The sequence below is a fragment of the Scyliorhinus torazame genome, chromosome 1 (genome assembly GCF_047496885.1).
Source record: "Scyliorhinus torazame isolate Kashiwa2021f chromosome 1, sScyTor2.1, whole genome shotgun sequence".
Classification (NCBI taxonomy): Eukaryota; Metazoa; Chordata; class Chondrichthyes; order Carcharhiniformes; family Scyliorhinidae; genus Scyliorhinus; species Scyliorhinus torazame.
This window is the reverse complement of record NC_092707.1, coordinates 107,906,034-107,933,611: the sequence shown is the minus strand read 5'-3', so window position 1 is coordinate 107,933,611 and position 27,578 is coordinate 107,906,034. Positions and strand designations below refer to the sequence as shown.

Here is a 27,578-nt window from a genome sequence, read left to right as displayed (position 1 = left end):
AACACCCTACCTCGACCCACTCCCCCGCTCTATCCCTGCACCCCCAACTAACCTACACATCTTTGTGACACTATGGAGCAACTTTAGCATAGCCGATCCACCTAACCTGCACATCTCTGGACTATGGGAGGAAACCAGAGCCTCCTAAGAAAACCCACGCAGACACGGGGAGAACATGCAAATCCACAAGGTCACCCAAGGCCGGAATTCAATCTGGGTCCCATGCACTGTGAGGCAGCAGTGCTCATCATTGTGCCACCCTGAAATGTTGCATTGATACAGGATTGTGGGCGGCATGGTGGTGCAGTGGTTAGCACTGCTGCCTCACGGCGCCAAGGACCTGGTCCGGCTCCGGGTCACTGTCCGTGTGGAGTTTGCACATTCTCCTCAAGTTTGCGTGAGCTTCGCCCCCACAACCCAAAGATGTGCAGGGTAGGTGGATTGGCCACACTAAATTGCCCCTTAATTGGAAAAAGAATTGGGTACTCTAAATTTATTTTGTAAAAATTGATACAGGATTGTATAATTAAGGGGCAAAGAGGGCTTCCTTTGCGGTCGTGAATGAGAATCCTGAAGGCATTGCCTACCTGGATATCTGAAAGCAGCTGGAGAAAAAATTTAAACAGGCGGGAGTAAATCCAGTTGTCTTGGTTCATTCCCGAACATGCAACTGCGGGTCCTGCTGTAGAAGAACCAGGAGTTCAGAACTAAATTTAAAAAGCAGCACCTTGAGCAAAATAATTTCTGGATTATGGAGTCATGTGCAAATTGGAAAAGATATATACAGATCAGGTGAGTAAACACATTCAAAAGGCATGGGACACAGGCACCAGCAGTGGAACAGAAAGGAGCTTTATTGAGCGGATGGACTCCACCTGCACCAGAATGTGACCCGTGTCCTAGTTGAATAGGTAATTAGAGAGTTGGAAAGGCTTTAAACTAGTAAATTGGAGGAAAGGATCATGAAGAAATGAAGCAAGCTTAATATGATGAATATGAATGAAACTGGAAAGGAGATCCTGGGAGAGTCAGGACCATGTAAAAGGCATTTCCCTAAAGTGGTTCCTGAGCTTTGAATTTGGGTGTGCAGCCCCCTTTTAGTTTATGAATAGTTCAATTTAAAAATAACCCAACAGATATGTTTTTGTCTTAAACAAGATGAAGGTTAGTTTATTACACAAAGTGCTGCTGGAAGTTACTTAGAAGTATAAAGTTATTGACTTTTATTTAAAACAGATAAATAAAAAAAGACACTTGGGACTAATTTGAAATCTCATCTTGTGATATGTTGTTGGGAGTCCGTTCTTTGAATTGAAGTGAAGGTATTGGAACTTGAGATTTAATTTAATCGCTGTGATGGCTTCTGTAGCTAAAGAGTTTGAGTTTGTGTGTTTTACAGGTGGATTCGACAATCAGAATTGGTCTTGGGGAGTGAATGAGGATTCATGTTTGCACTGCAGGCTCTTGATAGCCTGATTTAGCCTGGGCGGCACAGTGGCTAGCACTGCTGCCTCACAGCATCAGGGACAGGGGTTCAATTCCGGCCTCCGATAACTGTCTGTGGAATTTGGATTTTCTCCCCATATTGCGTGGTTTTCCTCTGAGTGCTCTAATTTCCTCCCACAATCCAAAGATGGGTTAGGTGGATTGACCATACTAAATTGCCCCTTAGTGTCCAAAAAGGACAGGTGGGGTCATTGGGATACAGTGAAGGCGTGGGCTTAAGTAGGGTCTCTTCCCAAGGGCTGCTGCAACCTCGATGGGCCTCCTTCTGCACTGTAGTGATTCTATGATTTATTACAGCTGTTTCTTGAAACTTTCCTTTGGAAACCTTTCTGTTGAGAAGCAGTTCCTGTTTCATGATGTTCAAGATGGTTTTGCATACAAAATGGCTGTTCACAGCCAGACTTTATATCGTTTCAAAACTTAAAATGGCTGCTATCCCAAACTCAAAGTATGCTCCCATATTAGGGGCTGTTTAGCACAGGGCTAAATCACTGGCTTTGAAAGCAGACCAAGGCAGGCCAGCAGCACTGTTCAATTCCCGTAACAGCCCCCCCGAACAGGCGCTGGAATGTGGCGACTAGGGACTTTTCACAGTAACTTTTTTCAGGTATTGGGTTAGCCTGGCAGGTCCCATCCATTTTCTTTTTAGCCAGGGTAAATTAGCCTTTTAAATATCTCTGCTATTAATGGTTCTCATTTTCCTTGGTTTGAGAAGATAGGAAAGAGCTAGTCACAGCTCCAAGGAAGCTACAATGAGTTTCTGCTTACCCTTTGGGAAATGCAAATTGAATTTCAAATGTTTTCACCTGTTTGGATTTGTCTACTTTAAATCCACTTGGAGCTTTCTGGTAGCTTGACCACATTGCAGTTGTAAACGGGCAGGTGCTTTTGGCAGCTACTTTTAAAATTTCTTGTGACCATTTAAAAAGGTGAGTTATTTTCAAAATCTGCAATATCGCAGCTACATGTCTGACAGGCAGACTAAACTAAGGGAAGACATAGATAGCAAGTGAATAAACTGAGGTATAGAACTGAAGTGTAAGTGGTTACCCAAAATATTAACTGCAATTAGACTATGCAGAAACATGCAGCAGGAAAACCTGGAAGCAATACATTACCAGAAACCAGATATAGTCACAATTATTGGGACAGCTACAGAAAAATCATAATGGCACAGAAGGAGACGATTCAGCCCATTGAGTATGTCAGCTCTTTAGATCAATACAGTCGTCCCATTCCTCCATTATCTCTCCATAACTCTACAAGTTTATTTACCTTGTGTCCATCCAATTTCATTTTGAAATAATTGAATGACTGCTTCCACCACCTTCTTGGGCTGCGAGTCATTATCGCTCACTGTGAGGGTGGCACGGGGTGCAGTGGTTAGCGCTGGGCCTACGGCGCTGAGGACGCGGGTTTGAATCCCGGCCCTGGGACACTCCGTGTGGAGTTTACACATTCTCCCCCTGTCTGCGTGGGTTTCGCCCCCACAACCCAAAGGTGTGCAGTGTAGGTGAATTGGCACGTTAAATTGCCCCTTAATTGGGAAAAATAATAATTATGTACTCTAAATTTATTTTTTTTAATTGAAAAAAATAAATTACCACTCACTGTAAAAACGTTCTTCCTCACATTCCCCATATCTCTTTCCCAAAACCTTAAATCTGTGAACCCTGGTCCTTGTAGCATTAGGTAATGGGGTTAGTTTTTCTATGTTCACCTTATACAAACTTGTCCTAATTGTGTACAATTCGATCAGATTGAACCTCCTTTGTTCCAAAGTGAATAACCAAAGCTTCTCCAGCTTATAACCTTTATTGTCACAAGTAGGCTTGCATAAACACTGCAATGAAGTTACTGTGAAAAGCCCCGAGTCGCCACGTTCCGGCGCCTGTTCGGTTACAAGGAGGAAGAATTCAATATCCAAATGACCTAACAGCATGTTTTTTGGGACTTGTGGGAGGAAACCGGAGCACCCAGAGGAAACCCACGCAGGCACACTGAGAACGTGCAGACTCTGCACAGACAGTGACCCAAGACGGGAATCGGACCTGGGACCCTGGAGCTGTGAAGCAACAATGCTAACCACTGTGCTACCATCTGCCCAATTCCTTGGCCCTGGAACCATTTGGTAAACCTGCTTTACGTCCTGTAAATGACCATCAAATCCTTTCTAAACTCTGGCAAAATACTCTACATGGGACCTAGCCAGAATTTTAAGCTGTGTTTTGAGATTCAGACTTAACTACTTGTTGGGAGGTGCGAACTACAACTCCTAGAATGTCTCTGCAGTTTCAATTCATGTGTGGACTGGAAGCAGACTGCATGCACAACAGTGTTTTAGTTCCTCGGGCAAAGGACAGCCCGTGTGCCTGTGCAAAAACAAAACGGCATGGGAAATGAGGTCATGTGACCCAGGAATGCGGCACCATAATCAAGAGGTGCCTACATTAGGGAATGTGGAGAGGTTCCAGTTAAGGGGGAACAGGAGCAAATAAAGAAGCTTGAAACAGAAAAAGGGCAGCAGTTCGCAGACTTCAAGTGGTGAGCGCTCAGGAGAAGCCTTGGCGATCGAAAAGGCATCGGAAGGTTGATGATTCCATGATGTGGGCCATTTGAGCAAAGGAACAGTTGTGTTCTGGTCAGCATGACTGAAGAGCTGAGGTTGTGATTGTGAGTTTGTGCTGGCGTACAGACTCAGGAATTTGGGGAACGTTGTGTCAGGAGAAGAAACTGAAACCCTGCAAGGTTTGCCAGAACTGAGGAAGTTCAAGTTGGAGTGACTTTTGGAGAGAATTCGGAGACGAGATAATCAAAGGTGAAGACCTTGTGAGAGACACTGTTTCAATAAAGTTGATTGACTCAGTGTTTACTGACATCTGGGTGGGTTGTTGAGAAACCCATGAAATTTGTCTTTGTTACATCTGTCATTTCTTGTGTAGTGTGTATTTAATCACAGGTAGCCTGTTAATGCGGAACTACCATATTAACCCTGAATGTTAGAGTATGAGATAGATATTGTAAATTGTTTTATCTTTCTGACTGTACAGTAAAGTTTATTTTTGTTTGCTCAAAATCAGTGAATCTTATGGCTTTATTCTCTTAGTAAGCATCTTAGATTTCATATTTAAACAAAATGTTATTGGTCCTGATCTGATCTTACCAAAACCTTGGTTGGTTGCGGGGGGGGGGGGGGAGGGGGGAGGGGTCTGGTCCAGGGGGGGTCGTCCGGAATTTCAAATCCTTACACAAATACGAGTACTTGTTGATATTGGGACAGCAGCACGACGGCACAGTGGTTAGCACTGCTGCCTCACAGAGCCAAGGATCTAGGTTTGATTCCGACTTCGGGAGGCTGTCTGTGTGGAGTTTGCACGTTCTCCCCGTGTTCCTGTGGGTTTCCTCCGGGTGCTCCGGTTTCCTCCCACAGTCCAAAAATGTCCAGGCTAGGTGGATTGGCCATGATAAATTGCCCCTAAGTGTCCAATGGTTAGGTGGGATTGTGGGGATGGGGTGAGGGAGTAGGCCTAGGTAGAGTGCTCTTTCAGAGGGTCGCTGCAGGCTCAATGGGCCAAATTGCCTCCTCCTGCACTGGAGTGATTCTATGATAAGGTTGATAAAATTTTCACAATGAATTTTCTTATACTGGTTGAAAGGTAAGATGGCTTTGTCAATCAATACAACCTTCCTGGATAGGGAACATTTATCCCTACAATTAGCTGCAGTTAGGTTAATTGCATTCGCAGAAAAATTTGGGTTAAAAGTAGGGGCTAAGAAAGCAGCTGTAATCAAGGTAATAGCACTGAATCTGGGATTGGAAGAAGGAAAGGTTAATTAATTTACTAATTGAGTTGTCTAGAATTCAGTTGTAGATGAAGAACTTGAGATAGAAAAGGAAATGAAAAGGCTTGAGTTTGAAAAAGAGTCAAAGAAATAGAAATTTGAAAGTTTGCTCTTTAATTCCAGAAAGAGAAGTTATAAAAGGAGAAGAGTAAAGAAACCCCTCTGTTCCGCATGAAAGTTGAGCAACCTTCGCTAAAGTCATTCATTTCATGTAATGTGACTAATATGCATCCATGTGTGATGAGGGGCAGACCACTAGTTTGCAATTACATCAGCAAGGTTGAAATACGAGCTAGTGAATATGGTTCTAAGCAAACTTTCCTGTATCTTCACTACCTTTGGTTGACTACTAAATGATTTGGGGGGAAATCTTGTAATTGATAAAATTCTGTCCAGAGTTTAAAGAAAGGGTGTAGGAGCAATGGCAGGTTCTGAGTTATGATAATTCTATAATGTTGAAATCCTGCTAATCTTATTTATTACATGTACTGGCCTTTGTTTCGGTTAAGTCTTTGTAACTTTATTTCACAAGATGGGTAACTGTGGAATAAAGTGAAAGGTTTATTTGTACAATATGTAATAAGCTAGTGCCAGAGGTTTATGTTAAGTACTTCATGTAAATAAATTGTAAAGCTGCTGTTAAGAATCCTTCCCTATGGTGAAGCTTTCTTTCTCCCACGGGTATAAGGTATTGAGACCCAGACTCACTTCATTGTTGGGAGGCTGAGAACTATAACTACCAGTATTCCTCAGGGATTTATGTGCATACATGTACTGGAAGTGGACTGCTCATGCACAGCAGTGTTTTGTAGGGTACAGTGCACCTGTACATAAAGAAAATGGGGGGCGGGGAGGGTCATGTGAACTGGGAGCAGTGCTTCATAATCGAGAAGAGTCCCAGGCAGGAGACCGGGAGAGGGAGAAGTCCTGGTTAAAGAGCAAGAGGAGCAGAGAAAGAGGCTCCAAGCAGAAAAAGGATTGCAGTTGGCAGACTGTGGTGCGGGTTCATGAGGAGCACTGGCAATCGAAAAAAGCAATAGAAGGTTGGTGCTTCCATGGTGTGGGCTTTTGGGGCAAAGGTAGCAGCTTCATTTGGCCATAAAGCTGAAGTTGTGCATGAGTTGGTGCAGTCTCTGGAGAGAAGATTGAAACCCTGTGAGGTGTGCAGTCATTGAAGCTGTCCAAGCTGGAGTGACTTTTGGAGAGAATTTAAAGGCAAGATCGTCAAAGGTGAAGACTGGAATCCCTCGTGACAGAGATCGTATTTCAGGGGCAGTACGGTGGTGCAGTGGGTTAGCCCTGTTGCCTCACGGCGCCGAGGTCCCAGGTTCGATCCCGGCTCTGGGTCGCTGTCCGTGTGGAGTTTGCACATTCTCCCCGTGTTTGCGTGTGTTCGCCCCCACAACCCAAAGATGTGCAGGGTAGGTGAATTGGCCACTCTAAATTGCCCCTTAATTGAAAAAAATGAATTGGGTACTCTAAATTTAAAAATTAAAAAAAGAAAAAGAAATCTATTTCAATGAGATTTATTTGACTCCGTGTTTACTGACATGTGGGTTGTTAAGAAATCCATGGAGGCTGTCTTGGTTGCATCTGCCATTTATTCAACCAGTCTGTTAATTCACATCTACCTCATATAAATCCTGAATGTTAGAGGATAAAATAGATATTGTAAATTATTTTATCTTTCTGATCTTGTATAGTAAAGTTTATTTTTGTTTGTTAAAAATCTGGAATCTTGTGGTGTTATTCTCTCAGCAAGTACCTTGAATCTCAAATGTTGTCCTCTTTAAACAAAAAGTTATTGGTCCCTAATCAAATCTTACCAAAAACTTAGGGTCTGGTCCAAGATCATAACAACAACATTAACATAACTTATCTGATATTGTACTCAATCGACTCAATTTATGAAGCCTGAGATCCCATATGCTTTGCTAACCACTCTCTCAATCTGTCCTGCCACCGTCAAAGATCTATACACAAACTCTCAGGTCCATCTCACCCTGTACACTCTTTGGAACTGTGCCATCAGTCTATATTTTCATCCCCTATCACATCTATCAAAATGCATCACTTCAAACTTCTCTATATTAAATTCCATCTGCCACTTGTCTGCCCATTCTGCTAGCCTATTTTCTGTTGCAATCAATTGATAACATCCTCACTGTTTGCCACACCTCCAAGTTTGGCATCATTGGCAATTTTTACCATCCTCCCACTCCGTGAGCCTCAATTTTGTTAATCCGCTTTTTATAGGGCATTTTGTGAAATACTTCCTTAAAATTCAACATCCACCACATTCCTCGCATCAACCTATGTTACTTCACCAAAATATCAATTGGGTTAGTCGAGCATGGTTTTGCTTTTGCAAGTCCGTGCTGATGGTTCTCAATAGCTCAAACTTTTCCAAATGCTTGTTGATTTTTTTTTCCCTGACTATTGTAACGTACAAGAGGGGATTTAGTATAAAACAGTCCAGATTTCTCTCCTCACTACCCATTCGTAAACTAAAGATGCTTTTGATCTTAATTTTTGGTTTCCCTCATAATAAGTATTTTCTCCAACCCTTTACTTTTTAAAAGATTCTCTATTAAAAACGCCACAGCAAACTCGAGTTGGGTAAACTCAGAGAGTTAGTTTATTTTACACACAACGTGGGAAGAGGATTTGCAACATCCTTCATTTTGATATTCATACAATAAACGAGGGATATGGGAAAGAAAGGGTAAAGACCACAGACAAAATATTGTTTCATGTGAGTCCAAAATCAAAAGTTCAACAGCGCAATCGTTCACAGAAGTTAGCAGGCTGTTGTGAGGTAATCCACTTTTCCAATAGTACTAACTTCCACAATGGAAGAGATGTAGAGATTAATTAGTCTTACAGTGGGCACTTGTACAGAAGTTCATACAAACAGTGCAAATGAGGGCTAGGCAATTTAAACCTGAACAGAACTCGGTTCTGCGGTTGTTTGGTTGATGGAAGATGGCAGACTGCCTCCTTTAGCTTTACAAGGCAATATTACAGGTTCTAGCAGCTGGAGCAGGGTAGATCATGTGCCATAACTCTAACTTCTTCCCTTTGGTTCAGACAAAGGATGTATATTCCTAGTCCTTCGGCGGGATTCTCCGCCCTGCCATGCCACATTTCTGCCTCAACCCGCTGGTGGGATTCTCCGTTACGCCGGCTGGTCAATGGGGTTTCCTATTGTGGGGCAACCCCACGCCGTCGGGAAACCCCCGGGCTGCCGGCAAAACGGAGCATCCCGCCTGCGTAGAATCCCGCCCCATATTCTTGAGATGGTTAATGTTTCATCCATTACTAAATTTACCAGACCTTTCCAGTACATCCCACCTATCAATCCCACCGCCCACCCCCACATTATCCATTGCCTCTCTCCTCCATTTTGACTGATGTTTTTCCAGATTTATCTCCACAATAAATACTCAAATAAAGTACCCATTCAGAGTTCTAGCCTTGCCCTGCACCTATATCACCCTCTTTGTCCCCAGTAGGCCCCCCACCGTGCCTCTATCTGCTTACTACTTACATGCCAGTAGAATACTTTTAGATTCCCTTTTATGTTATATATATTCTCTCTTTGCCAGTCTTACTTTTCTCTTCACTTCCTCTTCCGACTTATTGTACTTTGCCTAGTCCTCACTTGAAGAATTCATCTGACATGAATTATACACTTTTTGTTTGTTTTGTCATATTCTCTATCTCCCTCTTCAACCCAGGTGTCCTACCTGTGGTTCCCTTACCTTTCACCCTTGTTGGAATGTACTCAGTCTGTACCTGAAACATCGCCTCAAAGATCAACCATTGTTCAATTCTAGTTTTTCCTATCAGTCTTTGGTACCATTTTACTTTGGCTAGATACCTTTCATTCCATTGAGGTTCACCCTCTTCGAGTTTAGAAGTTGTATTTTCAATTGTTCCTCGTTCTTCTTCATTGCTAATCTAAACATTTATGATAACCCTCCTAGCCAACAGTTCCCGACACTTAGTCCATTGACCCACTTCATTGCCCAGCACCAGATCCAAATGCCTGGACTGAGATCATATTAATCAACAACGTGCCCCTAAACATGTATCAGAAATTCTTCCCATTCATTACCCTTTGCTTTATTATCATAATTGATATTTGGGTAATTAAAGTCCCCCAATATCACCATGCAGTATTTATTTTACATCTGTGATTTGCCTGCGGATTTGCTCCTCTAGCGCTCTCACTATTCAAAATAGAATACCACCAGGAGCCTTATCATATCATATAATTATTGCTTCTGAATGAAGTGAATTCTGTCCTTGCTCCCTCAAAGCCATCCTCTCTTTCCAATACTACAATGTCCGAATCAGTACTCCCACTCAACCTCCCTTTTTTGCCTTCTCTATCTTCCTGAACACTTTATTTATTAATGCACTCAGTTCTCATCATTTGTCAGACATTTTTTTTTATTGCCATTGCATCAAATTCCCACGTGGATGTTTCTAGCTCACCAATCCTATTCGACACACTTGATGCATTTCTATGCATGCATTATATATTCCTCAAACTCCTTCTTCGTCAGCTCCTATTTAAATGGATTAATCCTCCAGTTCTATACAACAGTCTCTCATCATGCATCTTATTCCACTTTCCTACTTCCAAATAAATGTGCCCACCCTCCTGTCAATTTAGTTTAAACCCTCCCCAACCACACTAGTGAACCTTCCCGAGAATAATAGTCCCAGTCCTGTTGTGGTGCAACCCTTCCCTATGGAATAGGCACCTCCTGTTCCAGAAATGGTCTGAATGCCCCAAGAATCTGAGGCTCTCCCACCTGCACTATGCCTCTAGTCAGGCACTAATGCTCCCATTTTCCTATTTCTACTCCCATTATTGGTTTGGATTGGATTTGTTTATTGTCACGTGTACCGAGGTACAGTGAAAAGTATTTTTCTGCGAACAGCTCAACAGATCATTAAGTACATAGGAAGAAAAGGGAATAAAAGAAAATACATAATAGGGCAACACAAGGTATACAATGTAACTACATAAGCACCAGCATCGGATGAAGCATACAGGGTGTAGTGTTAATGAGGTCACTCCATAAGAGGGTCATTTAGGAGTCTGGTAACAGCGGGGAAGAAGCTGTTTTTGAGTCTGTTCGTGCGTGTTCTCAGACTTCTATATCTCCTGCCCGATGGAAGAAGTTGGAAGTGTGAGTAAGCCGGGTGGGAGGGGTCTTTGATTATGCTGCCCGCTTTCCCCAGGCAGCGGGAGGTGTAGATGGTGTCAATGGATGGGAGGCAGGTTCGTGTGATGGACTGGGTGGTGTTCACGACTCTGAAGTTTCTTGCGGTCCTGGGCCAAGCAGTTGCCATACCAGGCTGTGATACAGCCCGATAGGATGCTTTCAATGGTGCATCTGTAAAAGTTGGTAAGGGTTAATGTGGACATGCCGAATTTCCTTAGTTTCCTGAGGAAGTATAGGCGCTGTTGTGCTTTCTTGGTGGTAGTGTCGACGTGGGTGGACCAGGACTGATTTTTGGAGATATGCACCCCTAGGAATTTGAAACTGCTAACCATCTCCACCTTGGCCCCGTTGATGCTGACAGGGGTGTGTACAGTACTTTGCTTCCTGTAGTCAATGACCAGCTCTTTAGTTTTGCTGGCATTGAGGGAGAGATAGTTGTTGCTGCACCACTCCACTAGGTTCTCAATCTCCCTCCTGTATTCTGACTCTTCGTTATTCGAGATCCGGCCCACTATGGTCGTATCGTCAGCAAACATGTAGATGGAGTTGGAACTAAATTTTGCCACGCAGTCATGTGTGTACAGGGAGTAGAGTAGGGGGCTAAGTTCGCAGCCTTGCGGGGCCCTGGTATTGAGGACTATTGTGGAGGTGTTGTTGTTCATTCTTACTGATTGTGGACTGTTGGTCAGAAAATCGAGGATCCAGTTGCAGAGTGGGGAGCCAAGTCCTAGGTTTTGGAGCTTTGATATGAGCTTGGCTGGGATTATGGTGTTGAAGGCGGAGCTGTAGTCAATAAATAGGAGTCTGATGTAGGAGTCCTTGTTGTCGAGATGCTCTCGGGTTGAGTGTAGGGCCAAGGAAATGGCGTCTGCTGTGGACCGGTTGCGACGGTATGCGAATTGCAGTGGATCAAGGCGTTGTGGGAGTATGGAGGTGATGCGCTTCATGATCAACCTCTTGAAGCACTTCATTACGACTGAAGTCAGGGCTTCCGGACGGTAGTCATTGAGGCACGTTGCCTGGCTCGTCTTTGGCACCGGTATGATGGTGGTCTTCTTGAAGTAGGTGGGGACCTCGGAGTGGAGTAGGGACAGGTTAAAGATGTCCGCGAACACCTCTGCCAGCTGGTTTGCGCAGGCTCTGAGTGCACGACCAGGGATCAAGTCCGGGCCCGTCGCCTTCCGAGGGTTCATTTTCAGGAAGGCCGATCTGACTTCGGAAGCTGTGATGGTGGGTATGGGTGAGTTATGGGCTGCTGGGGCACTCGACAGCGGATTGTTGGTTACCTGCTCAAACCGAGCATAGAATGCATTGAGTTCATCGGGGAGGGGTGCGCTGCTGCTGGAGATACTGCTCGGCTTCGCTTTGTAGCCCGTTATGTTGTTTAGTCCTTGCCACAATCGCCGAGAGTCTGTCTGTGACTCTAGCTTGGTTTGATATTCTCTCTTGGCATCTCGGATGGCTTTGCGGAGGTCGTACCTGGATTTCTTGTCAGGGTTGTCTGACTTGAATCTAGTTAGTGTCACGAAGCACGCTTTTGCGAGGGTTTCCCAACTTGGAGCACTGGTTTGTGGGGGTGTATAGTTCTGTTTTGGTGCAAACAGCCCAGTCGCGTGTAACAATTGTTACAAGACTATTTATTGAAATAAAGAAAAGACAAATACACATATACAGCACGACGCTACTCACGCAATTAAAATGTATGAATTATTAGACCGTTCTATACTTTGTACCACTTGTTACACAACATATCTATGGTACCTGAACTCTGTAAAACTTACGTTCCCCAAACAACATCCATGTGTATTTACCACACAATACAGGGATGATACTCTAATCTGGGAACTGTCCTTTTCCTGGTCCAGTGAAGATATTTCAAAATTGCTGTTATCAAGGTTTTCTGTGCAGCCTTGGCTCTAAGACTTTGCGGCAAACTTGTCCTTTAAGCCTGGTGGCTGGAAACTGGCCTGTCCACTTTCTGAGACTGCTAGATGGTAACTGCCTCTCCTGGTTTAAGTGTTTGGGCAATTATATCTTTGTTTTTCTTTGATTATGCCTTCTGCATTTGGCTGTCTGCCCTCATCAATTTCCTTGACTATATATTAACATATGTATATCTCAGGGACCTTCCCAATTGTCTATAATTTGTTTCTCCTCCATAAACTATTCACACTTGATTATTGTCTAAACTGATGTTCTAAGCTTGTTACCGAGAGACGCATACTAATTGAGGCCCTTTGGAAACTGTCTACTGTTGTCTCCAGGTGGATTCATGACATTAGTATCTTGTATAAACTATTAATTAATGCCACTAGATCTACTCATGCTAAAACTCTTAATTTAATTAATTAATTAAATTTCAATCAGGGCAAGTGTTAGGAAGTTAAACTGTAAATCTAATGCAGTGCTGTATGGATTCCCAAACCTCATTAAAACCCCAGCTTAGAGAGAGAAAAAAACATTAACACTCAACAATTAATTACTTACCTCCTGTTCTGTAACATACTTCTTTTTTTTTAAATAAGTGCACTGATGAGGTCTCCCATTCCCCTTTTCTCTCTCTCTCTTTCCTTTATTCCCTGCTGCCTCCAATCAGGTCCACTCATTCCCTGCTTTGATTTGTCAGCCACCACTGGTGCTCCATTCAGCTGCTTACTGTCTTGCACATTGGTTGGGAAGAATCAGTTGAGGAGAGAAATAGGGGCTGGTTTGGCACAGTGGGCTAAACAGCTGGCTTGTAATGCAGAACAAGGCCAGCAGCGCGGGTTCAATTCCCGTACCGGCCTCCCCGAACAGGCGCCGGAATGTGTCAACTAGGGGCTTTTCACAGTAACTTCATTGAAACCTACTTGTGACAATAAGCGATTATTATTAGAGATTAATGCTTGTCAGGCAGTCAATGGCAGGAAAGAGCAGACACTTGAAATCCTCCAGGAATACGTCCAACCTGACTTGGCAGCCCTAAAACCGGCCTTGCGGATTGAGTAGGTTCAAAGGTTAGGGAGGGTGGTGGATGATTTTTAAAAATTTGTTCATGGGACGCGAGCATCGCAGACTGCCAATATTTATTGCCCATCCCTAATTGCCCTTGAGGGGGCAGTTAAGAGTCAACCACTTTGCTGTGAGTCTGGAGTCAAATGTAGGCCAGACCGGATAAGGACGGCAGATTTCCTTCCATAAAGAACATTAATTTCATGATGTGGAGTTCGAGGGCATCATCGAGGGCATCTTGATACCCATCGTACAAGGAACGCCCAGTTTCTGTCGTCGCGACACGACGGACTTCCTACAGAAACTCAGCACCCATGGACCAGTTGAACCAGGAACATTCCTCGTCACAATAGACATCTTGGCACTCTACACCAGCATCCCCCATGACGAGGGCATTGCTGCAACAGTCACAGTACTCAACACCGACAACTGCCAATCTCCAGATGCAATTCTGCAACTCATACGCTTCATTCTGGATCACGTATTCACCTTCGACAACAAGTTCTTCATCCAGGCGCACGGAACAGCCATGTGGACCAAATTCGCACCTCAATATACCAACATCTTCATGCACAAGTTTGAACAAGACCTCCTCACCGCACAGGACCTTCAACCGATGTTATACACCAGATACATTGATGACATTTTTTTCCTTTGGACCCACGGCGACAAATCACTGAAACGACTACACAATGACATCAGTAGGTTCCATCCCACCATCAGATTCACCATGGACTACTCTCCAAAATCGGTTGCATTCTTGGGCACACTCATCTCCATCAAGGACGGTCACCTCAGCACTTGGCTTTACCGCAAGCCCAATGATAACCTCACAATGCTCCACTTCTCCAGGTTCCACCCTAAACACATTGAAGAAGCCATCCCCTATGGTCAAGCCCTCCATATACACAGGATCTGCTCAGCCGAGGAGGAGCGTAACAGACATCTAAAGACGCTGAAAGATGCCCTCGTACGAACGGGATATGGCGCTCGCCTCATCGATCGACAGTTCCAACGCGCCACAGCAAAAAACCGCACCGACCTCCTCAGAAGACAAACACGGGACACAACTGACAGAGTACCCTTTGTCATCCAGTACTTTCCCGGAGTGGTGAAACTACGACATCTTCTTCACAGCCTTCAACACATCATCGATGAAGATAAACATATTGCCAAGGTCATCCCCACACCCCCAATACTTGCCTTCAAACAAGTGCGCAACCTCAAACAAACCATTGTTTGCAGCGAAGTACCCAGCCTTCAGAACAGCGACCACGACACCACACAACCCTACCATGGCAATCTCTGCAAGACGTGCCTCTACATGGGTACCACCATTACACGTGAGAACACCACCCACCAGGTACGTGGTACATACCCATGTGACTCGGCCAACGTTGACTACCTAATATGCTGCAGGAAAGGATGTCCCGAAGCGTGGTACATTGACGAGCCCATGCAGACGCTGTGACAACGGATGAACGGACATCGCGTGACAATCGTCAGGCAGGAATGTTCCCTTCCAGTTGGGGAACACTTCAGCAGTCAAGGGTATTCAGCCGCTGATCTCCGGATAAGCGTTCTCCAAGGTGGCCTTCAGAACGCGTGACAACGCAAAATCGCCGAGCAGAAACTTATAGCCAAGTTCCGCACACATGAGTACGGCCTCAACCGGGACCTTGGATTCATGTCGCATTACATTCATCCCCCACCATCTGGCCTGGGCTTGCGAAATCCGGCCAACTGTCCTGGCTTGAGACAATCCACACCTCTTTAACCTGGGATTACCCCTATCTCTGGATCTGTAAAGACTTAATTACCTGCAAATGCTCGCATTCAAAGCATTGTCTTGCATCTTTGACTTTGTCTATATATATTTCTGGAACATAACTCTTCATTTACCTAAGGAGCAGTGCTCCAAAAGCTTGTGTTTGAAACAAACTTGTTGGACTTTAACCTGGTGCTGTAAGACTTCTTACATTAGTTTCATGATCATCATTAGACTTTTAATTCCATATTTATTGAATTCAAATTCACCATCTGCAGTGATTTGAACCTGGGTCCCAGAGCATTACTCTGGGTCTCTGGTTTGCCAGTCCAGCGACATTACCACTACGCCACAGGATTTTAAAAAGGCCATTAATTTTGAAGTCAGTTCCTTGGATGGTAAAGAGCCAGTGGAGGTCAGCAAGGATTGTTGTCATAGGTGGGTAAGGCTGGCTGCATTCTGCAGGAGTTGGAGCTTAAGTAGGATGTAGCTCAAATGCTGGCAACCATAGTAAAGGAACACATGGGTCTGAAAATGACAAAGGGATGGATGAGGGTCTTCAGCTCCGGGCCAAATAGGATATCAAGATGCACACATTGGATTGCAGCAATTGGATTGAGCAGCTGGAATTAGGAAATGAGGACAGACAATGTTTTGGTTTAGAAGTCATTTAGGGGATGATTTTCATCTTGCTGCTATTGATGGAATCATGGGTGGCAGTGGAGGTAAAGCTCTGTATTGGTGTACATGTGAAAACTGGCTCCATGCTTATGGATAACCTCAAGTGATGTGCTCTGGTTGAGGAATAAAAGGGGGACTAAATATGGGGTCTTGGGTTACACCAGAGGTGGCCATGTAGACAGGGCAGATGCGTTGGCGTCAGTGGGACAGGATGGTGTAAAGAGCCCGGTAACATTGCCAACAAGCTGGTGAAATGAGCAAATGGCTCAGGTGTTGACACTGCAGCTGTGTCCACCCGCCTTAGCCATGTGCTCCACTCCCCTCTGCGGGACCTTCCCCCAACCCAGACACCTGTGTCCCCATCATCTCCCAAACCGAGCGAAGCCCCCTCCCAGTGACCCCTGTCCCAGTGACTCCCTGATGACCTCCATCCACCCTTCGCGGTCCGATGCTCCATCCCCTTCGACTCCCGTCAAGTCCGCCATGTTGGATTGTACCAACCCACGCGGGGCGGGTGCTGAGCGATCGCGGGGACCCGCTCTCGCTCCCCGCCGCCCCCCGCCTGAGCCACACACGGTTTATTGTTCCGGAAGTGGGAGTTTCCTGTTTCCAGGGTAACGCAGTCGGTTACCAGGGAACAGTCGTCGTCCTGGAAACACGACGACCGCCCAACCACTGTCGTCCGGCCGCCTTCAACCGCCTGCTCGGTGAGTAACTCAACCCGGCACCAACCCCCGTCAGCCCGGGACCCCCAACCCGGGACCCCCCCCCCTCCCTCACCGCACCGCAACCCGGGACCCCCCCCCCCCCCCCCCCTCCCTCACCGGGACCCCCCCCCCCCCCCCCTCCCTCACCGGGACCCCCCCCCCCCCCCTCCCTCACCGGGACCCCCCCCCCCCCCTCCCTCACCGGGACCCCCCCCTCCCTCACCGCAACCCGGGACCCCCCCCCCCTCCCTCACCGGGACCCCCCCCCTCCCTCACCGCAACCCGGGACCCCCCCCCCCTCCCTCACCGCAACCCGGGACCCCCCCCCCCTCCCTCACCGCAACCCGGGACCCCCCCCCCCTCCCTCACCGCAACCCGGGACCCCTCCCTCCTCACCGCACCGGGACCCCCCCTCCCTCACCGCAACCCGGGACCCCCCCCCCCTCCCTCACCGCAACCCGGGACCCCCCCCCCCCCTCCCTCACCGCAACCCGGGACCCCTCCCCTCACCGCAACCCGGGACCCCCTCCCTCCCTCACCGCAACCCGGGACCCCCTCCCTCCCTCACCGCAACCCGGGACCCCCCCCCTCCCCTCACCGCAACCCGGGACCCCCCCCTCCCCTCCCCTCACCGCACGGCCACCGGGACCCCCCCCCCCTCCCCTCCCCTCACCGCAACCCCGGGACCCCCCCCCTCCCTCACCGCAACCCGGGACCCCCCCCCTCCCTCACCGCAACCCGGGACCCCCCCCCCCTCCCCTCCCTCACCGCAACCCGGGACCCCCCCCCCTCCCCTCCCTCACCGCAACCCGGGACCCCCCCCCTCCCTCACCTCAACCCGGGACCCCCCCCCCCCTCCCCTCACCGCAACCCGGGACCCCTCCCTCCCTCACCGCAACCCGGGACCCCTCCCTCCCTCACCGCAACCCGGGACCCCCCCCCCTCCCTCACCGCAACCCCGCCCCCCCTCCCTCACCGCAACCCGGGACCCCCCCCCCTCCCTCACCGCAACCCGGGACCCCCCCCCTCCCCTCCCTCCCTCACCGCAACCCGGGACCCCCCCCCCCTCCCTCACCGCAACCCGGGACCCCCCCCTCCCTCACCGCAACCCGGGACCCCCCCTCCCTCACCGCAACCCGGGACCCCCCCCTCCCTCACCGCAACCCGGGACCCCCCTCCCTCACCGCAACCCGGGACCCCTCCCTCCCTCACCGCAACCCGGGGACCCCCCCCTCCCTCACCGGCACCCCGGGACCCCCCCCCCCTCCCTCACACCGGGACCCCCCCCCTCCCTCACCGCAACCCGGGACCCCCCCCCTCCCTCACCGCAACCCGGGACCCCCCCCCTCCCTCACCGCAACCCGGGACCCCCCCTCCCTCCCTCCCTCACCGCAACCCGGGACCCCCCCCTCCCTCCCTCCCTCACCGCAAACCCGGGACCCCCCCCTCCCTCCCTCCCTCACCGCAACAACCCGGGACCCCCCCTCCTCCCCTCCCTCCCTCCCTCCCTCCCTCCCTCCCTCCCTCCCTCCCTCCCTCCCTCCTCCCTCCCTCCCTCCCTCCCCTCCCTCCCTCACCGCAACCCGGGACCCCCCCCTCCCTCCCTCCCTCCCTCCCTCCCTCCCCTCCCTCCCTCCCTCCCTCCCTCCTCATCACCGCAACCCGGGACCCCCCCCCTCCCTCCCTCCCTCACCGCAACCCGGGACCCCCCCTCCCTCCCTCCCTCCCTCCCTCCCTCCCTCCCTCCCTCCTCCCTCCCTCCCTCCCTCACCGCAACCCGGGACCCCCCCCTCCCTCCCTCCCTCCCTCACCGCAACCCGGGACCCCCCCTCCCTCCCTCCCTCCCTCACCGCAACCCGGGACCCCCCCCTCCCTCCCCTCCCTCCCTCACCGCAACCCGGGACCCCCCCTCCCCTCCCTCACCGCAACCTGGGACCCCCCTCCTCCCTCCTCCCTCCCTCACCGCAACCCGGGACCCCCCCTCCCTCACCGCAACCCGGGACCCCCCCCTCCCTCCCTCCCTCCCTCCCTCCCTCCCTCCCTCCCTCCCTCCCTCCTCCCTCCCTCCCCGCAACCCGGGACCCCCCCTCCTCCCTCCCTCCCTCCCTCACCGCAACCCGGGACCCCCCCTCCCTCCCTCCCTCCCTCACCGCAACCCGGGACCCCCCCTCCCTCCCTCCCTCCCTCACCGCAACCCGGGACCCCCCCCTCCCTCCCTCCCTCCCTCCCTCACCGCAACCCGGGACCCCCCCTCCCTCCCTCCCTCCCCTCCCTCCCTCACCGCAACCCGGACCCCCCCTCCCTCCCTCCCTCCCTTCCCTCCCTCACCGCAACCCGGGACCCCCCCTCCCTCCCTCCCTCCCTCCCTCACCGCAACCCGGGACCCCCCCCTCCCTCCCTCCCTCCCTCACCGCAACCCGGGACCCCCCCCCTCCCTCCCTCCCCTCCCTCACCGCAACCCGGGACCCCCCCCCCTCCCCTCCCTCCCTCACCGCAACCCGGGACCCCCCCTCCCCTCCCTCCCTCCCTCCCTCACCGCAACCCGGGACCCCCCCTCCCTCCCTCCCTCCCTCACCGCAACCCGGGACCCCCCCCTCCCTCCCTCCCTCCCTCACCGCAACCCGGGACCCCTCCCTCCCTCCCCTCACCGCAACCCGGGACCCCCCCCTCCCTCCCTCCCGTCCCTCCTCCCGACCCTCCCTCCCTCCCTCCCTCCCTCCCTCCCTCCCTCCCTCCCTCCCTCCCTCCCTCACCGCAACCCGGGACCCCCCCTCCCTCCCTCCCTCCCTCCCTCACCGCAACCCGCGACCCCCCCTCCTCCCTCCCTCCCTCCCTCACCGCAACCCGCGACCCCCCTCCTCCCTCCCTCCCTCTCTCACCGCAACCCGCGACCCCCCCTCCCTCCCTCCCTCCCTCACCGCAACCCGCGACCCCCCCTCCCTCCCTCCCTCCCTCACCGCAAACCCGGGACCCCCCTCCCTCCCTCCCTCCCTCACCGCAACCCGGGACCCCCCCTCCCTCCCTCCCTCCCTCCCTCCCTCACCGCAACCCGGGACCCCCCCTCCCTCCCTCCCTCCCTCCCTCCCTCACCGCAACCCGGGACCCCCCCCTCCCTCCCTCCCTCCCCTCACCGCAACCCGGGACCCCCCCTCCCTCCCTCCCTCCCTCACCGCAACCCGGGACCCCCCCCCTCCCTCCCCCTCACCACCGCAACCCGACCCCCCCCCCTCCTCCCCTCCCTCACCCTCCCCTCCACCGCCCAGACCCCCCCTCACCGCCCTCCCCCCTCCCCCGGCCCCCTCCCTCCCTCACACCGCAACCCGGGACCCCCCCTCCCTCCCTCCCTCCCTCACCGCAACCCGGGACCCCCCCCCTCCCTCCCTCCCTCCCTCACCGCAACCCGGGACCCCCCCCTCCCTCCCTCCCTCCCTCACCGCAACCCGGGGACCCCCCCTCCCTCCCTCCCTCCCCTCACCGCAACCCGGGACCCCCCCTCCCTCCCTCCCTCCCTCACCGCAACCCGGGACCCCCCCCTCCCTCCCTCCCTCCCTCACCGCAACCCGGACCCCCCCTCCCTCCCTCCCTCCCTCACCGCAACCCGGGACCCCCCCTCCCTCCCTCCCTCCCCTCACCGCAACCCGGGACCCCCCCCTCCCTCCCTCCCTCCCTCACCGCAACCCCGGGACCCCCCCCCTCCCTCCCTCCCTCACCGCAACCCGGGACCCCCCCTCCCTCCCTCCCTCCCTCACCGCAACCCGGGACCCCCCTCCCTCCCTCCCTCCCTCACCGCAACCCGGGACCCCCCTCCCTCCCTCCCTCCCTCACCGCAACCCGGGACCCCCCCTCCCTCCCTCCCCTCACCGCAACCCGGGACCCCCCCTCCCTCCCTCCCTCACCGCAACCCGGGACCCCCCCTCCCTCCCTCCCTCACCGCAACCCGGGACCCCCCCTCCCTCCCTCCCTCACCGCAACCCGGGACCCCCCCCTCCCTCCCTCCCTCACCGCAACCCGGGACCCCCCCTCCCTCCCTCCCTCACCGCAACCCGGGACCCCCCCTCCCTCCCTCCCTCACCGCAACCCGGGACCCCCCCTCCCTCCCTCCCTCACCGCAACCCGGGACCCCCCTCCCTCCTCCCTCACCGCAACCCGGGACCCCCCCTCCTCCCTCCTCACCGCAACCGGGACCCCCCCTCCCTCCCTCCCTCACCGCAACCCGGGACCCCCCCTCCCTCCCTCCCTCACCGCAACCCGGGACCCCCCCTCCCTCCCTCCCTCACCGCAACCCGGGACCCCCCCCTCCCTCCCTCCCTCACCGCAACCCGGGACCCCCCCTCCCTCCCTCCCTCACCGCAACCCGGGACCCCCCCTCCCTCCCTCCCTCACCGCAACCCGGGACCCCCCCTCCCTCCCTCCCTCACCGCAACCCGGGACCCCCCCTCCCTCCCTCCCTCACCGCAACCCGGGACCCCCCTCCCTCCCTCCCTCACCGCAACCCGGGACCCCCCCTCCCTCCCTCCCTCACCGCAACCCGGGACCCCCCCTCCCTCCCTCCCTCACCGCAACCCGGGACCCCCCCTCCCTCCCTCCCTCACCGCAACCCGGGACCCCCCCTCCCTCCCTCCCTCACCGCAACCCGGGACGCCCCACATCACCGGAACCCACCCCCCCGCCCTCCCTAACCCGGGATCCCGCTCCATCCCGGGACCCCCCCCATCCCTGGACCATCCGAACCGCCGTCGTCCCCAACCCAGATCTCCCCCCCCCCCCCCCCCCCCCCCACCTTCCCCCAACACGGGACCACGCACCCTCACCAACCGGGGACCACCCACCCCTCACCGCAAGCCGGGAGCCTCCCTCACCGCAAGCCGGGAGCCTCCCTCACCGCAACCCGGGAGCCTCCCTCACCGCAACCCGGGAGCCTCCCTCACCGCAACCCGGGAGCCTGCCTCACCGCAACCCGGGACCCGCCCCCATCACCGCAACCCGGGAGCCTGCCTCACCGCAACCCGGGAAGCCCCACATCACCGGAACCCACCCCCCCGCCCCTCCCTAACCCGGGATCCCGCTCCATCCCGGGACCCCCCCCATCCCTGGACCATCCGAACCGCCGTCGTCCCCAACCCAGATCTCCCCCCCACCCCCCCCCACCTTCCCCAACACGGGACCACGCACCCTCACCAACCGGGACCACCCCACCCTCACCGCAACCCGGGAGCCTCCCTCACCGCAACCCGGGACCCCCCCATCCCTGGACCATCCGAACCGCCGTCGTCCCCAAACCCAGATCTCCCCCCCCCCACCTTCCCCAACACGGGACCACGGCACCCTCACCAACCGGGGACCCACCCACCCTCACCGCAACCCGGGAGCCTCCCTCACCGCAACCCGGGAGCCTCCCTCACCGCAACCCGGGAGCCTCCCTCACCGCAACCCGGGAGCCTCCCTCACCGCAACCCGGGAGCCTCCCCTCACCGCAACCCGGGAGCCTCCCTCACCGCAACCCGGGAGCCTCCCTCACCGCAACCCGGGAGCCTCCCTCACCGCAACCCGGGAGCCTCCCTCACCGCAACCCGGGACCCGCCCCCATCACCGCAACCCGGGACCCGCCCCCATCACCGCAACCCGGGACCCGCCCCCATCACCGCAACCCGGGACCCGCCCCCATCACCGCAACCCGGGACCCGCCCCCCATCACCGCAACCCGGGACCCGCCCCCATCACCGCAACCCGGGACCCGCCCCCCATCACCGCAACCCGGGACCCGCCCCCATCACCGCAACCCGGGACCCGCCCCCATCACCGCAACCCGGGACCCGCCCCCATCACCGCAACCCGGGACCCGCCTCCATCACCCGCAACCCGGGACCCGCCCCCATCACCGCAACCCGGGACCCGCCCCCATCACCGCAACCCGGGACCCGCCCCCATCACCGCAACCCGGGACCCCGCCCCCATCACCGCAACCCGGGACCCCGCCCCCATCACCGCAACCCCGGGACCCGCCCCATCACCGCAACCCGGGACCCGCCCCCATCACCGCAACCCGGGACGCCCCACATCACCGGAACCCACACCCCCCGCCCTCCCTAACCCGGGATCCCGCTCCATCCGGGACCCCCCCCATCCCTGGACCATCCGAACCGCCGTCGTCCCCAACCCAGATCTCCCCCCCCCACCTTCCCCAACACGGGACCACGCACCCTCACCAACCGGGGACCACCCACCCTCACCGCAACCCGGGAGCCTCCCTCACCGCAACCCGGGAGCCTCCCCTCACCGCAACCCGGGAGCCTCCCTCACCCGCAACCCGGGAGCCTCCCTCACCGCAACCCGGGAGCCTCCCTCACCGCAACCCGGGAGCCTCCCTCACCGCAACCCGGGAGCCTCCCTCACCGCAACCCGGGAGCCTCCCTCACCGCAACCCGGGAGCCTCCCTCACCGCAACCCGGGACCCAGCCTCCCTCACCGCAACCCGGGACCCCGCCCCCATCACCGCAACCCGGGACCCGCCCCCATCACCGCAACCCGGGAGCCCTCCCTCACCGCAACCCGGGAGCCTCCCTCACCGCAACCCGGACCCCCCCCATCCCTGGACCATCCGAACCGCCGTCGTCCCCAACCCAGATCTCTCCCCCCCCCCCCCCCACCTTCCCCAACACGGGACCACGCACCCTCACCAACCGGGGACCACCCACCCTCACCGCAACCCGGGAGCCTCCCTCACCGCAACCCGGGAGCCTCCCTCACCGCAATCCGGGAGCCTCCCTCACCGCAACCCGGGAGCCTCCCTCACCGCAACCCGGGAGCCTCCCTCACCGCAACCCGGGAGCCTCCCTCACCGCAACGCGGGAGCCTCCCTCACCGCAACGCGGGAGCCTCACTCACCGCAACCCGGGACCCCCCCCCATCCCTGGACCATCCGAACCGCCGTCGTCCCCAACCCAGATCTCCCCCCCCCCCCCCACCTTCCCCAACACGGGACCACGCACCCTCACCAACCGGGGACCCACCCACCCTCACCGCAACCCCGGGAGCCTCCCTCACCGCAACCCGGGAGCCTCCCTCACCGCAAACCCGGGAGCCTCCCTCACCGCAACCCGGGAGCCTCCCTCACCGCAACCCGGGAGCCTCCCTCACCGCAACCCGGGAGCCTCCCTCACCCGCAACCCGGGACCCGCCCCCCATCACCGCAACCCGGGACCCGCCCCCATCACCGCAACCCGGGACCCGCCCCCATCACCGCAACCCGGGACCCGCCCCCATCACCGCAACCCGGGACCCGCCCCCATCACCCGCAACCCGGGACCCGCCCCCCATCACCGCAACCCGGGACCCGCCCCCATCACCGGCAACCCGGGACCCCGCCCCCATCACCGCAACCCGGGACCCGCCCCCATCACCGCAACCCGGGACCCGCCCCCCATCACCGCAACCCGGGACCCGCCCCCCATCACCGCAACCCGGGACCCGCCCCCCATCACTGCAACCCGGGACGCCCCACATCACCGGAACCCACCCCCCTGCCCTCCCTAACCCGGGATCCCGCTCCATCCCGGGACCCCCCCATCCCTGGACCCATCCGAACCGCCGTCGTCCCCAACCCAGATCTCCCCCCCCCCCACCTTCCCCAACACGGGACCACGCACCCTCACCAACCGGGGACCACCCACCCTCACCGCAACCCGGGAGCCTCCCTCACCGCAACCCGGGAGCCTCCCTCACCGCAACCCGGGAGCCTCCCCTCACCGCAACCCGGGAGCCTCCCTCACCGCAACCCGGGCGCCTCCTCTCACCGCAACCCGGGAGCCTCCCTCACCGCAACCCGGGAGCCTCCCTCACCGCAACCCGGGAGCCTCCCTCACCGGCAACCCGGGAGCCTCCCTCACCGCAACCCGGGAGCCTCCCTCACCGCAACCCGGGAGCCTCCCTCACCGCAACCCGGGAGCCTCCCTCACCGCAACCCGGGAGCCTCCCTCACCGCAACCCGGGGACCCGCCCCCATCACCGCAACCCGGGACCCGCCCCCCCTCACCGCAACCCGGGAGCCTCCCTCACCGCAACCCGGGACCCCCCCCATCCCTGGACCATCCGAACCCCGTCGTCCCCAACCCCAGATCTCCCCCCACCCCCCCCCCACCCCCCCCCCACCTTCCCCAACACGGGACCACGCACCCTCACCAACCGGGGACCACTCCACCCTCACCGCAACCCGGGAGCCTCCCTCACCGCAACCCGGGAGCCTCCCTCACCGCAATCCGGGAGCCTCCCTCACCGCAATCCGGGAGCCTCCCTCACCGCAATCCGGGAGCCTCCCTCACCGCAATCCGGGAGCCTCCCTCACCGCAATCCGGGAGCCTCCCTCACCGCAACCCGGGAGCCTCCCTCACCGCAACCCGGGAGCCTCCCTCACCGCAACCCGGGAACCCCCCCCTCCCTCACCGCAACCCGGGACCCCCCCCCCTCCCTCACCGCAACCCGGGACCCCCCCCCCCCCCTCCCTCACCTCAACCCGGGACCCCCCCCCCCTCCCTCACCGCAACCCGGGACCCCCCCCCCTCCTCACCGCAACCCGGGGACCCCTCCCTCCCTCACCGCAACCCGGGACCCCTCCCTCCCTCACCGCAACCCGGGACCCCCCCCTCCCTCACCGCAACCCCCCCCTCCCTCACCGCAACCCGGGACCCCCCCCCCTCCCTCACCGCAACCCGGGACCCCCCCCCTCCCTCACCGCAACCCGGGACCCCCCCCCCTCCCTCACCGCAACCCGGGACCCCCCCCCTCCCTCACCGCAACCCCGGGACCCCCCCCTCCCTCCCTCCCTCACCGCAACCCGGGACCCCCCCCTCCCTCACCGCAACCCGGGACCCCCCCTCCCTCACCGCAACCCCGGGACCCCCCCTCCCTCACCGCAACCCGGGACCCCCCTCCCTCCCTCACCGCAACCCGGGACCCCCCCTCCCTCACCGCAACCCGGGACCCCCCCCCTCCCTCACCGGGACCCCCCCCTCCCTCACCGCAACCCGGGACCCCCCCCCACTCCCTCACCGCAACCCGGGACCCCCCCCCCCTCCCTCACCGCAACCCGGGACCCCCCCTCCCTCACCGCAACCCGGGACCCCTCCCTCCCTCACCGCAACCCGGGACCCCCCCCCTCCCTCACCGCAACCCGGGACCCCCCCCCTCCCTCACCGCAACCCGGGACCCCCCCCCTCCCTCACCGCAACCCGGGACCCCCCCCCTCCCTCACCGCAACCCGGGACCCCCCCCTCCCTCCCTCCCTCACCGCAACCCGGGACCCCCCCTCCCTCCCTCCCTCACCGCAACCCGGGACCCCCCCTCCCTCCCTCCCTCACCGCAACCCGGGACCCCCCCTCCCTCACCGCAACCCGGGATCCCCCCTCCCTCACCGCAACCCGGGACCCCCCCCCCCCTCCCTCACCGCAACCCGGGACCCCCCCCCCCTCCCTCACCGCAACCCGGGACCCCCCCCCCTCCCTCACCGCAACCGGGACCCCCCCCCCCTCCCTCACCGCAACCCGGGACCCCCCCCCTCCCTTACCGCAACCCGGGACCCCCCCCTCCCTCACCGCAACCTGGGACCCCCCCTCCTCCCTCCCCTCCCTCCCTCACCGCAACCCGGGACCCCCCCTCCCTCCCTCCCTCACCGCAACCCGGGACCCCCCCCTCCCTCCCTCCTCACCGCAAACCCGGGACCCCCCCTCCCTCCCTCCCTCACCGCAACCGGGACCCCCCCCTCCCTCCCTCCCTCACCGCAACCCGGGACCCCCCCCCTCCCTCCCTCCCTCACCGCAACCCGGGACCCCCCCTCCCTCCCTCCCTCCCTCACCGCAACCCGGGACCCCCCCCTCCCTCCCTCCCTCCCTCACCGCAACCCGGGACCCCCCCCTCCCATCCCTCCCTCCCTCACCGCAACCCGGGACCCCCCTCCCTCCCTCCCTCCCTCACCGCAACCCGGGACCCCCCCCTCCCTCCCTCACCGCAACCTGGGACCCCCCCCTCCCTCCCTCCCTCCCTCCCTCCCTCCCTCCCTCCCTCCCTCCCTCCCTCCCTCCCTCCCTCCCTCCCCTCCCTCCCTCCCTCCCTCACCGCAACCCGGGACCCCCCCCTCCCTCCCTCCCTCCCTCACCGCAAACCCGGGACCCCCCCCTCCCTCCCTCCCTCCCTCACCGCAACCCGGGGACCCCCCCTCCCTCCCTCCCTCCCTCACCGCAACCCGGGACCCCCCCCCTCCCTCCCTCACCGCAACCCGGGACCCCCCCTCCCTCCCTCCCTCCCTCACCGCAACCCGGGACCCCCCCTCCCTCCCTCCCTCCCTCACCCGCAACCCGGGACCCCCCTCCTCCCTCCCTCCCTCCCTCCTCACCGCAACCCGGGACCCCCCCTCCCTCCCTCCCTCTCTCACCGCAACCCGGGACCCCCCCCCACCTCCCTCCCTCCCTCACCGCAACCCGGGACCCCCCCCCCTCCCTCCCCTCCCTCACCGCAACCCCGGGACCCCCCCTCCCTCCCTCCCTCCCTCACACCGCAACCCGGGACCCCCCCCTCCCTCCCTCCCCTCCCTCACCGCAACCCGGGACCCCCCCTCCCTCCCTCCCTCCCTCACCGCAACCCGGGACCCCCCCCTCCCTCCCTCCCTCCCTCCCCTCACCGCAACCCGGGACCCCCCCCCCTCCCTCCCTCCCTCCCTCACCGCAACCCGGGACCCCCCCCTCCCTCCCTCACCACGCAACCTGGGACCCCCCCTCCCTCCCTCCCTCCCTCACCGCAACCCGGGACCCCCCCCTCCCTCCCTCCCTCCCTCCCTCCCTCCCTCCCCTC

The 27,578-nt window shown here is 57.2% G+C and overlaps 1 protein-coding gene across 5 annotated transcripts in view; it reads left to right on the top strand.

Annotated features, from left to right (window-relative positions):
- The first annotated feature begins 16,513 nt into the window (after nucleotides 1–16,513).
- Nucleotides 16,514–27,578, top strand: part of ccdc74b (coiled-coil domain containing 74B) — a 104,798-nt gene continuing 93,733 nt past the window's right edge. For all 5 annotated transcript variants that reach the window (XM_072499543.1, XM_072499516.1, XM_072499534.1 and 2 more), the window contains exon 1: nucleotides 16,514–16,739. The gene's annotated coding sequence lies outside the window, so the exon portion shown is untranslated. The remainder of the gene's footprint in view (nucleotides 16,740–27,578) is intronic.